The sequence below is a fragment of the Sebastes fasciatus genome, chromosome 3, assembly GCF_043250625.1.
Source record: "Sebastes fasciatus isolate fSebFas1 chromosome 3, fSebFas1.pri, whole genome shotgun sequence".
NCBI classification, from domain to species: domain Eukaryota; kingdom Metazoa; phylum Chordata; class Actinopteri; order Perciformes; family Sebastidae; genus Sebastes; species Sebastes fasciatus.
The window spans coordinates 6,769,990-6,782,381 of record NC_133797.1 but is presented as its reverse complement, the minus strand read 5'-3'; positions in this window follow the sequence as shown (position 1 = coordinate 6,782,381).

Below are 12,392 nucleotides of genomic sequence, written 5' to 3'. Positions count from 1 at the left end.
TAATGATGATAATAATAATAAAACCTTTTCAAGTGGGCACGAATCGACAAACCGTGCCCGAGTATGGTACGGAGCGTTCACACTAATCAATCGAACTGGACTTTGGGGACAGGTGGACTCAGATCTGGGCCCGGTTCCCTGATGTGAAAGCAGCCTTATTTACATATAAAGACTGAAAGTGTTTCTAAAAATGAGCCGCAAACTGAACCAGTCCGACTGTAAACTGATCTCACAAGGAAATGGACACAATTATTAACAATGTGTGTGCGTGTAGGCGTTTGGTATGAGTTCTTCGGAACAGAACTGGTGAAACCACATTTACCAGAAACAAAAAAGAGTTTCTGTTGCAGCACATCATTCATGATTGTCACCACACCTTCACACATTCACTGAGCTGCTAAACTTGGCGGAAACCCCAGAAATATAAAACATCAGATATCAGTGTGGAGCGATGAGGAGGAGGCTGTAACCTTCATCACGTTCATCAGGTTTCCATCGTCTGAGCTCTTTTAAGGAGCTGATCTCATCTGGTTTCGTGGCGCTGACTCGGCATGTGGATCATTTGACCTCTCTGCCGCCATCTGATCGTGTTTTCACTGTTTTCAAAGAGCAGCAGATGAAGTTCATTGAAACAGAAGAGAAAGGTCAAGAAACATTTAATCATCTGATTCAACTGACTGAACGAAACTTTTTGACCTGTTGAGTCTGAACATATAAGATCATCATTAAAAATCAATAAGGAGAACTAGTACATGTACTACGTACGCAGTAATCCTGTCATACGAGTACTTGTGTCATACGAGTAGTGGTAGTGTGCGAGTCGTGTCGTACGAGTAGTTGTATCATACGAATACTTGTGTCATACGAGTTGTGGTGTCGTACAAGTCGTGTCGTACGAGTACTTGTGTCATACGAGTAGGTACTTTAATGAACTCCTCCTACAGATTTAACCCGATCAACTTCAGAATTGGTCAGTACAATCTTAACCTTTGTGATGAAAAGTTGTTAAAATCGTGAGTTTTTTTTAAACAATGTTGACGTGGCATGGCAGAGAATTTACATGATTCGCCATTGAAAGACAAACTGTCGTAACTCGACTGTACTTGGTCAAATCTGCCCCAAACTTGACCTACTTCATAGCAGTTCAGGCCTGAGGACATCTACATGGCAATATTGACACATAGTCATAGCGCCATCTACTGTCAACAGGAAGTCAGCGTTATGGGACAAACATTATCCGATTTACATGAAATGTACATTGTGTGGTCTTAACTTAATATAGACCACCATAATGCATTTTTAGCACGTGTTCTCTAGCGCCACATAGTGAAAAATTAGCAATCTGTCATTTCCTCTGCCACTCAATCCACGCAGGAAATAATGTCTAACTTGTGTGTGCAGTGACCGATGGTCACAGAAATGTAAGGATGCATGGACCAGCGTACCGTCAGTACCCCTGATGAGCGGTCAGGTGCGAGGGCCCCATCATCGCTGCTTGCAGCTTTAATTAGGGCCCGAGCACCGACAACGTCGGGCCAGCGAAGGCCCTATTGAAACTGTAGCGTTTATTATTATTCTTAAGATAAATCGCCTTTTTGACGACCTTAGCATGCCCCAAAAGTTAAACTTGGCAGACTGAGCAGACACGGTGAAAAATTTGATATTTTAAGGGTCTCGTGCTTAGCTGTTGCAAAATGGCTCGCTAGCGCCCCCTAGTGAATTGAAAAAATTGAGCACCGCGCTCTGGTTTCACCTACATGTATGAAATTTGGCAGATAGATGTAACATGTGAAGACAAACAAAAAAGCCTTTGGGAGGTATGCTCAAAACTCAACAGGAAGTCAGCCATCTTGAGTTTAATATGCAATTTTCGCCCATTTTTTGCGTTTTATAGGTCGTGTACTTTAACGAACTACTCCTACAGATTTAATCAGATCGACTTGAAATTTGGTCAGGACCATCTTAAGACCTTGAGGATGAAAGGTTATCAAAATGGTGAGTTTTCACTGAACGACCTGACCGTGACGTGGCGGCCATTTTGCGCCATTCGCCATGAAACAGGAAGTTGTTGTAAATCAAATGTACATAGTCCGAAAAAAAAATACTTTCTTGTCTTATACAGGAGGACCTCAAGGACAGGCTAGAGAGGTCACCAACATGTAAGTTCTCAATTAAACAATAATACTAAAATAAACTCCTCATTTCTACAGCCCTCAGGAATAACCACTGAATGAGTTCATAATTTACCACATCATGGATGTTAGATTGCTCCCTGATTTCGATAAATTTGACATCAAGGGCCAAATCTGGCTAACTTTGTTATCTGTTCCAGTGTCAGACTGTTTGGGCCCTCCAACAAAACAAAACAAAGTTAGCTCTGTTTAAGATTGATTCCTTTCACGCAGAGGATTTTTAGTCATTAAGCTATTTTACTACATCCAGTCTGGCTTGATAATAGCAGTGACAGCTACCCCTCTAAACTTTAATTTTATGAATGTTTCTTGATCTTATAGAGGAGGTGTTGGATTTGTTAGATAGAACATAATCGGGACAAAATTAAGTTTACAATTTGTGTGTTTGTGTATGTCTGAAATTTCTAGGCTGAAGTGCACCTCCAGTCTGCTGAAGAACACTGAATCCTAAACAACACACTGCAAATAAATCATGATAAATTACCATCATCTTAGTTTGGGTTTAATGTAATATTACACTACAATTTTGGAGCACTCTATCTTTTTGGCAATGTTAATGTTCCTTATTACAGTTTTTCTCAATTGTTTACACACAAATACTGGTACTTGACACACAATGACCACAACATGTAACTCATGCACCAACCCCCTGAACCAATTCTGCTAAACTACAAGCACAATTCCTGCTTTACACTCAAATTGCAGTTCTAAAACACACTTTTTTCAAAACACTACACACAATTCTCTGCATGTGGCTCAATTTTCATGAAGAAAATCTCGTTTTCACAAGGAACACACTGTCATTCAAAATTCTAAAGTCAATTGCCCTACTATGCACACTGACTCATCACATGGGCAAACACCTGTCACACAGTGTTACAATTAGCAATCAGTTGATGCTTTTCATGGCTGGATTCGACATGCTAAGCGATATTTCCCCCGCTGCTTGGCCAGGGAAAACATTGCTTGTGATGTGGATGAGGTGCTGTGGCCAGACCGAAACAGAAGAGAGGATGCAGCATAGTTTTTTTTACTGTAACTGTATACAGTAAATTCTTCTGTTGTTTTGTATGTAGACCACTGTATGTGCAACTTTGTGTTGGTTGGGATGTTCACTGTGTACATTGTTTTTGTGGGGGAAATAAAATATATTTGTTACCGTGTATTTGTGTGTTCTGAGTATGAAAACAATATTCTAAAATATTTTACAACACACTTATGTATGTACTGTCTGTAGTAAGTGTAACACTGAACAAAAAAAAGGCCTGAGTCATTATGATGAATGGAGAAGAAGTGTTTTCCATTTATCATAGTGTTTTACATTGAGCACATCAGTGTTCAACTGGTTCTTATAAATGTCTATTCATATGATGGTTTGTGTGTGTCATTTGAAAACAAAATACCATTTTGAGAAGAAATAACATTGTTTTGAATGTAAAGTTTCATTTTGCAGGAGAATTGAGGGGTTTTGCCCATTGTGTGTGTGTTTTTTGATTTGTGTGTAGAGTTCTGAGAGTATGAGGCATGCTTTCAGAAAATGTGTGTAAACAATCGAGAAAAACTGTAATAGGGGTGTCACGATTTCGAACGAAATAAGCTTTAGATTTTGACCTTCGAAATAAAAGCAGGATTGGCGATTCTCACTGTATTTTTTTTTCTCTCCACCCCCGCCTACTTGAGTGTCTGAAAAAGTCACGCTTCAAAGACGACGCGGCTTAGTTTACTGGTAGCTGTTATTCTGTCCCTGATGCGTGTTGCACTTACGCAAAAACTGACAGATAGCTAACAATAAGGATTCAGAGAAGTCGAAGACAGGAGTAAAGTTCAAGTGTTTTACTGAGTCCTCTTTTCTCTTCTTCTTTCTTTTTTGTAAAACTGAAATAATACAAATATACAATGCTTTGTTACAAACTGTTCTCAAAATACAGCACAAATGAATTCACATTGCTAATAAATAGCTTCCATGCACACACTATGACAAGAAGCTACATTTTGGCTTAACTTAGCATTTTTAACCTTAGCAAATGAAATTATCACAAATTACTTTGTTTTTAATCCAAACATATGAAGTCCAAATTATTTATATGCACATTAACATAAAACACAGAAAAAGTAGCAACACTTACAAGCAAAGGCTCTCCAAGGCACAAACGTAAGGGAAAAAGGGAAAGAAGCCTTCGGTCTGACCGCATGGAGAAATTCTTACACACTACAGCATTTCCTGGTTGACCTTTAACCTTTGATCACATGATCTGAACTGACCACTGAAAAAACACTTTACAGTTACAACAAACTGCCACAAGGTGGTACTACATAAAATGAATGTAAAGGCTACAGAATGTGTGCCATGACACTCCCCGTCTGGTATATAATTAGATACCACTATGTAACTAACTGAAATTATAGGGAATGTCCACAGTAAATACTTAAAAGTATCAGTCCTTGGTCGACATAAGAAGAACTGTTTCTGAAACGGGTCTGAGGAAAGTTTTGATTGTCCCATGTCTTGCGACCCTTAGCTCGACCTTTCTGACTCTTCCATCACTGCAGGCTATTGCTTTGGTCACAAGGGCCATAGGCCATTCGTTGCGCTTGGCTTGAGCATCTTTAAGAAGGACCACATCGCCCTCCTTCAGGTTTTGTCGTTCCTCTTGCCATTTACTTCGACTCTGAAGTGTTGCCAGGTACTCGCGCCTCCATCTACTCCAGAAGGTGTTGGCAAGATGCTGCACCTGCCTCCATTGTTGTCTGTGGAGGTCAGATTCCTTGAAATCGCCTGGTGGGGGGAGGAGAGTGCAGGCCTTTTGAGTGAGGATCATAGCTGGTGTCAACAAGAAAGGTGAGTCTGGGTCCGTTGAGATCGGAGTAAGGGGTCTTGAATTGACGATACCTGTGATTTCGGCCATCAGGGTAGACAGCACATCATGTGTCAAGCGAGAGGAGCTGGTCTGCTGCAACATGGAATCTAGTATGCGTCTGGAGACACCTATCATCCGCTCCCAGGCTCCTCCCATGTGAGATGCATGAGGCGGATTGAAGAGCCATGAACAGCCCTCTTCACTAAGATACTTCCTCACTCTGGGTTCACTCGGATCAGCCAGCAGGATTTCCAGCTCTTTACAGGCCCCTATGAAGTTGGTCCCACAATCTGAGCGAATCTGCTTGGCAGGTCCTTGCAGAGCAAAAAACCTTCTCAAGGCATTTATGAAAGTTGATGAATCCATGCAGTCAATCAGCTCGATGTGTATAGCACGAGTACTCATGCAGGTGAAGAGAATGGCCCACCTCTTGTTTTGTGCCTGCCCTCCTCGCGTACGTCGTGCGACAACTTTCCAAGGACCAAACGTGTCCAGCCCAACATATGTGAACGGTGGTTCAGTGCTGAGGCGATCGATGGGTAAGTCAGCCATCTTCTGTTCGGTTACCTTCCCACGAAGCTTGCTGCATGTCACACATTTGTGAAAGATGCTGTTGATACGCTTTCTGACACCAACAATCCAGTACCCTGCAGTGCGAACAGCGGCTTCAGTGAACACACGACCCTGATGTTTGACTCGATCATGGTAGTGTTGCACTAGCAGTTTTGCGACATGGCTGCAGCCTGGAACAATCAAAGGGTACTTCTCTTTATAGTCCAGATCAGCATGTTTGAGCCGGCCTCCTATCCTGAGGAGGCCTCCTTCATCCAGGTAAGGGTTCAGTTTCTTCAGAGCACTGTTTCTTGGAATGTCTTTTCCATTAGCAATGCAGGCAAGCTCTTCTTTGTAAGCCTTACCCTGCACGCTCTTTAATATGACTGCTTCTGCTTGTAACAGTTCCTCCACCGTGCGAGGCTGTGTGCAGTGGTGCCATGTTTTGCAGGTTCTGTCATGGCCATCTGTCTCTTTATAAGACTGGACGATATGTATGAGTGAAGCTATGGCTCTCACTAGTGATCTCCATGAAGGGAATCGCTCGAAGCGCTGGGATCCTAGATAGGAGCTCTCAGTAGATACAGTGGTGGCGAGAGAACGAACTTCCACATCTATATCTGGATCAATGAGGTCGAACCTGTCCTCTTCCGGATATGGTTCTTGTTTGGTATACGACAGGAAAACAGGTCCTGTGAGCCAGGTGGTACTGCTCAACAGAGCTGCTGGTACAGAGCGAGTCGCGTGGTCTGCAGGGTTATGGCTTGTAGAGACATAATGCCATTGTGCTGGGCTCGAGACCTTCCTGATTTGCTGTACCCTGTTACTGACATACACATAAAAACGTCTTGTCTGGTTGTAGATATATCCCAGGACAACTCTGCTATCTGAGTAGAAATCCACGGCATCTAGGGTGAAGTCCAGTTCACTTGTGATGATCTCAGCTATATCCGCGGCTAGAACGGCAGCTCCCAGTTCCAGCCTGGGAATGGTATGAGCAGCTTGTGGAGCTAGCTTCGCCTTACCAAGGACAAATCCAGTGTGACATGCTCCGTCTCTGTCGATGACACGGAGGTATGCAACTGCACCAATCGCTTTGACAGAAGCATCTGAGAAAATGTGGAGTTCCTTTCTCAGAGCTGTAGAAAGGGTGGTGGCAGCATATGGTCTGGGAATCTCCAGCTGCTCAAGATCATGCAGTGATTTTCTCCAGGTGTTCCATTCCTCTTCCTTACCTTCAGGGAGAGGGGAATCCCAGTCAAGAGCCTCACTTGCTAATTCTCTTAGCAGGAACTTTCCCTGGATGGTGATAGGTGCGGCAAACCCAAGTGGGTCGAAGAGACTGTTGACTGTAGCGAGTATCCTTCGCCGTGTAAAAGGCTTCCTGGTGTCAGCTACATGGAAGATAAATACGTCCCTTTTCAGATCCCAGCTTAGTCCGAGGCTACGTTGGACGGGAATAGGATCAACATCGAGGTCGAGGTCCTTGAGTTGCTTTGCGCGATCCTCAGTAGGGAACGCATCCATTACTTCCTTGCTGTTAGAAGCAAACTTGTGAAGTCTCAGATTTGAGGTGGCAAGCATCTCCTGTGTCCGCGCTAACAGGTCGATGGCTTCAGCGGCTGTGGGCATTGACATAAGTCCGTCGTCGACATAAAACTGTCTCTCAACAAAGCGCTTGACATCGGATCCACACTCCTCTTCACCGTGGGCAGCTGCGCGTCGGAGACCATGAATGGCCACAGCAGGAGACGGGCTGTTCCCAAACACGTGCACTCTCATGCGGTATTCGATGACCTCTTTGCTAGTGTCGTTGTCCTTGAACCAGAGAAAACGAAGAAAATCCCTGCTGTCCTCCCTTACGATGAAACTGTGGAACATCTGCTCGATGTCTGCAGTCACGGCCACTTGTTCCCGTCTGAAACGCAGTAGAACTCCAAGTAGACTGTTGTTTAAGTCTGGACCAGAGAGGAGAACATCGTTCAGAGAGATGCCTTGCTTTTGCGCGCTGGAGTCGAAGACAGCTCTGATCTGACCTGGCTTCTGTGGATGGTACACCCCGAAGATAGGCAAGTACCAACACTCCTGGCCTTCTTGCAGGGGAGGGGCTACCTCAGCGTGGTCACGATCAAAAATGTTCTGTATGAAGGCAACAAGGTGAGTCTTCATCTCGGGTTTCTTCTCCAGTGTGCGTAGAAGAGAATTTAGGCGTGTTACTGCCTGGTCTTTATTGTTGGGGAGCCGCTGGCGTGGTGTTCTGAATGGGAGCGGTGCCACCCAACTGTTGCTGTCGTCCATGGACATCTCTCTATCCATGATTTCCAAAAAGAGTCTGTCTTCGATAGATAGTCCGATTTTGTCGTCATTCTCTGACCTGTCGAAGATGGTGCTTCCTATGGCACAGTCATCGAAGATGAGAGTGTCGCACGATAGAGAAACTTCAGGTGGAGGCTTGACACTGAACTTCTCCTTGACACTGAACCGGTTAGGACATGGAGGAAGAAAGGAAGGACGTCCATTGTCAAGTACATGGGTGTGGTAAGTACTTACGGCTACTGGCTTGTGCACTGATCCTAGGCAGACATCTCCTACCATGACCCAGCCCAGGTCGAGTCTCTGTGCGTAGGGGGTGTTGTTGGGTCCATTCCGTTGTTCGCGCACTTTGTGGACCTGGAGGATGTCACGACCCAGGAGAAGAAGAATCTGAGCTTCCGGATCCAGTGTAGGAATGCGATGAGAAATGGGCCTTAGGTGAATATGCCACTGCGCTGCCTCAGGAGTTGGTATTTCAGTCCTGTCATTTGGCATACTGTTGCATTCGATCAGAGTTGGCAGTTTCAGCTTCGTCGCTCCATCTAAGGACTCCACAATGAAACCTGTGGCCCTCCTCCCTGCGGTCTCTGTCACACCTGCACAAGTGCGTAGGGTGTATGCCGAATTTGCTCCCTTGACATGCATCAGGTCAAAGAACTCAGTTCTGGCGAGCGATCTGTTGCTCTGATCATCTAAGATTACATAGAGCTTGATTGCCTTCTCTGGGCAGCCCTCTGGGTAAACCTTAGCTAGGCAGATCTTTGAGCAGGACCTTGCACTTCTACCATCTCCGCAGACGTCGGTGCACTTCGAATTGACAGCGGGTTGAAATGATTCAGCTTCTCTCTCCCCGCCATGCTCAGTTGAGGTCCAAGGAGGTGGTCCTGGATGGAGAGCTGCAATGTGAGCATCGCTGTCACATTCCTGACATTTGATGGCTGCTTTGCAGTTCCTGGCCAGATGAGTGGTTGTAGCACAGCATCTGAAGCATATGCCGTTTTCTTTTATGAAAGTCTTACGCTCCTCTAGAGGCTTGCTTCTAAACCCCCTGCAGCGTTTGAGAGGATGGGGCTTATTATGAAGTGGGCATTTCTTATCAACATCATCCAAATCACTATTTGAACTGCTGGTCTGACTCACAGTATCTGGCAAAACCTCTGTCTTGTGGGTGTAGACTGAGCTTTTCCCTTGCCATTTGGCTGGTTGCTCTAGTTTCGACGAACTGTGGTTTGCTGATGAAAAGGCAAAGCTTGGATCATTGCGTGTCCGTGCCTCTCTGCAGATGAAGTCACAGAAGAACGTGAATGGAGGAAAGGCAACATGGTGTACAGCTTTGTAGTGGGAACCTTGAGCCATCCACTTCTCCTGAAGACTATAAGGTAACTTGTCTACTATGGGTGCTACACCACGCGCGGTGTCGAGATAGGTAAGTCCAGCTAAATAACCTTCACATTTAGCGCACTCCACCTCCTGTAGGAGATCTCCAAGCTCCCGCAGTTTTACATTGTCTTTGATATTAATCTTTGGAAAGTTGTCAATCCTGTCGAAGAAAGACTTTTCAACAACCTCCGGAGAGCCATAGCAGTCTTCTATGCGCTCCCAGGCCTTTCTTAAGCCTGTTACGGGGTTACCTACGTGCACGGCTCGAATCCTCCTCACATGATGGGCAGACTGTTCTCCCAACCATTTTGACAGAAGGTCTAGCTGCTCACTAGCTGATAGGTGCAATCCCTGTATGGCGTTTATGAAAGATGACTTCCACGCCCAATAGTTCTCGGGACGATCGTCAAACTTGGTGAGTCCTGAGTTAATGAGTTCACGGCGTGCTAAGTACCTAGCGACATCACTCATGTCGTTATCTTTGTTGAGCGGTGGCTGTGGCGTATTCTTAATAGGTGAGGGCGTGAATGGCGATGCTGAGGGGTTGTGATGATTAACTGGTGTTGGCCTCTGAGGCTGCTGTGTTATATCATCGTCGCCAAGCTTTTCACGAGGAGCTCTGACATTTCGAGCTGTAGAGTGAAGCTGCCTCAATGGTGTCTCAGATCTGAATTCGTGGATGATGGGCTCTAGAGGTGGTTGATATGGCTCCACCCCTATAGGAGATATCGACTCTAGCTGGGACTGACACAGGATGTAGTTGCGAGTGCGTTCAGAGGCCCCTCTTACATCTGAGTTTTTGTCCCCACGCTCATTTTCTGCTGCTGCTTCCAGCACCTTCGTCTCAGCGATGGCTGCAGCTAACTCACTTTCATGTTTTAAAGCTGCTAGAGTGGCTTCCATACGAGCTTCTGTCACTTTCAATTGAGCCTTTTCAATCATAACTTCAGATTCCTTCTTGAGAAATTCCGCCTTGGCTCGGGTGGCCTCCAGCTTGGCACGAGCCTTGGCAGCGGCTACGCTAGCTGACGAGCTTCTCGATCCACTTGTTGAAATGGAGGCTATGGATCTTGTCTCCATTGCTTGGCTTTGCTCCGTTGCATCTTCAATCTCAAGTGCTTTCTCTGCCATCATGTATGCTGATGCCGTCTGGGCGTATGAAGCGTGATGATGAGCGAGGGATGCTTGAGGTGAAGCTGCTTTCCTTGTACTGTAGTACCCGCTGTGAGGCTGCTTTTTTACTTTTCTGTCCCTGATGCGTGTTGCACTTACGCAAAAACTGACAGAGAGCTAACAATAAGGATTCAGAGAAGTCGAAGACAGGAGTAAAGTTCAAGTGTTTTACTGAGTCCTCTTTTCTCTTCTTCTTTCTTTTTTGTAAAACTGAAATAATACAAATATACAATGCTTTGTTACAAACTGTTCTCAAAATACAGCACAAATGAATTCACATTGCTTATAAATAGCTTCCATGCACACACTATGACAAGAAGCTACATTTTGGCTTAACTTAGCATTTTTAACCTTAGCAAATGAAATTATCACAAATTACTTTGTTTTTAATCCAAACATATGAAGTCCAAATTATTTATATGCACATTAACATAAAACACAGAAAAAGTAGCAACACTTACAAGCAAAGGCTCTCCAAGGCACAAACGTAAGGGAAAAAGGGAAAGAAGCCTTCGGTCTGACCGCATGGAGAAATTCTTACACACTACAGCATTTCCTGGTTGACCTTTAACCTTTGATCACATGATCTGAACTGACCACTGAGAAAACACTTTACAGTTACAACAAACTGCCACAAGGTGGTACTACATAAAATTAATGTAAAGGCTACAGAATGTGTGCCATGACAGCTGTACTTGGAGACCCCATTGCCACTGCTGGAGTTAGAGAGGACAGAGAAACAACAGAAGTGTAAAATCTTCCTGCTTCCCTGATGTCACCAGTGTGGTGACATTTTGCCTTCATCGTGAGTTTTAAATGTAAAAAAACAACATTGGGTTCAGCCTTAGCGGCTCGGTCCAATCCACTTTGTTTGTTTCCCATTTGCAGAGCCAGGTCTGTGGATGAACACCGGATTTATCTTCAGCAGAACAGACACCAAGCAGACCGCAAGGAGATATTTGCTGAATTTGCCAAAAAGTGCATTAGATTAGATTCACAGACTCCACCTTTAACTTTTCAACATCAGTGCCTACCCTAACCATCTCGCAAGTGTTTCCCCAACTCGCGGGTTACCTTCTCGACACGACCATTGAAACGGGTGTACTAACGCTTTTATTAGAAATCATCTTGAACATATTGCTACTCCCATATGTAAATATAGGTGGTTATATTTAAATAGAAAACAATGGAACACTATATTTCTGTTACCTCATGAATATATAATTCCAAATAAAGTCAAGGAATTTCTATTTAAGATTGTACACAGGTACTACCCTGCTAAAGATACAATTTGGAAGTTCTTCATAACTGTCAACAATAGATGCACTTTTTGCAATTGTGAAGGGGAAACTATTGAACATGTGTTTGTAGATTGTTTTCATGCAACTTCTTTTTGATTTAATTTACATTAGAATATCTTAAAACATTTCGAAAAAGATATCATCCTAACAAAGATTGAGATATTACTCACCGAGATGAGATTTACATAATTAATTTGATTATTATCCTAGCAAAATATTATATACATAAAATTATATGGCTTAAAAGAATACCCCTCCTACCCATAACAGTAGCAACAACAATAATAATAATATTACCATCATTATCATCAACAATAACAGTAGTAACAGTAATAATAATAATATCAATAACGATAATAATATCAATAATAATGATAATAATAATATGAATAATAATAAGAATTAATTAATGATTACCGATTGTCAATCAATAATTAGTAATGATAATAATAAACAGTTAATAATGATAATGATAATGATGATAATAATAATAAAACCTTTTCAAGTGGGCACGAATCGACAAACCGTGCCCGAGTATGGTACGGAGCGTTCACACTAATCAATCGAACTGGACTTTGGGGACAGGTGGACTCAGATCTGGGCCCGGTTCCCTGATGTGAAAG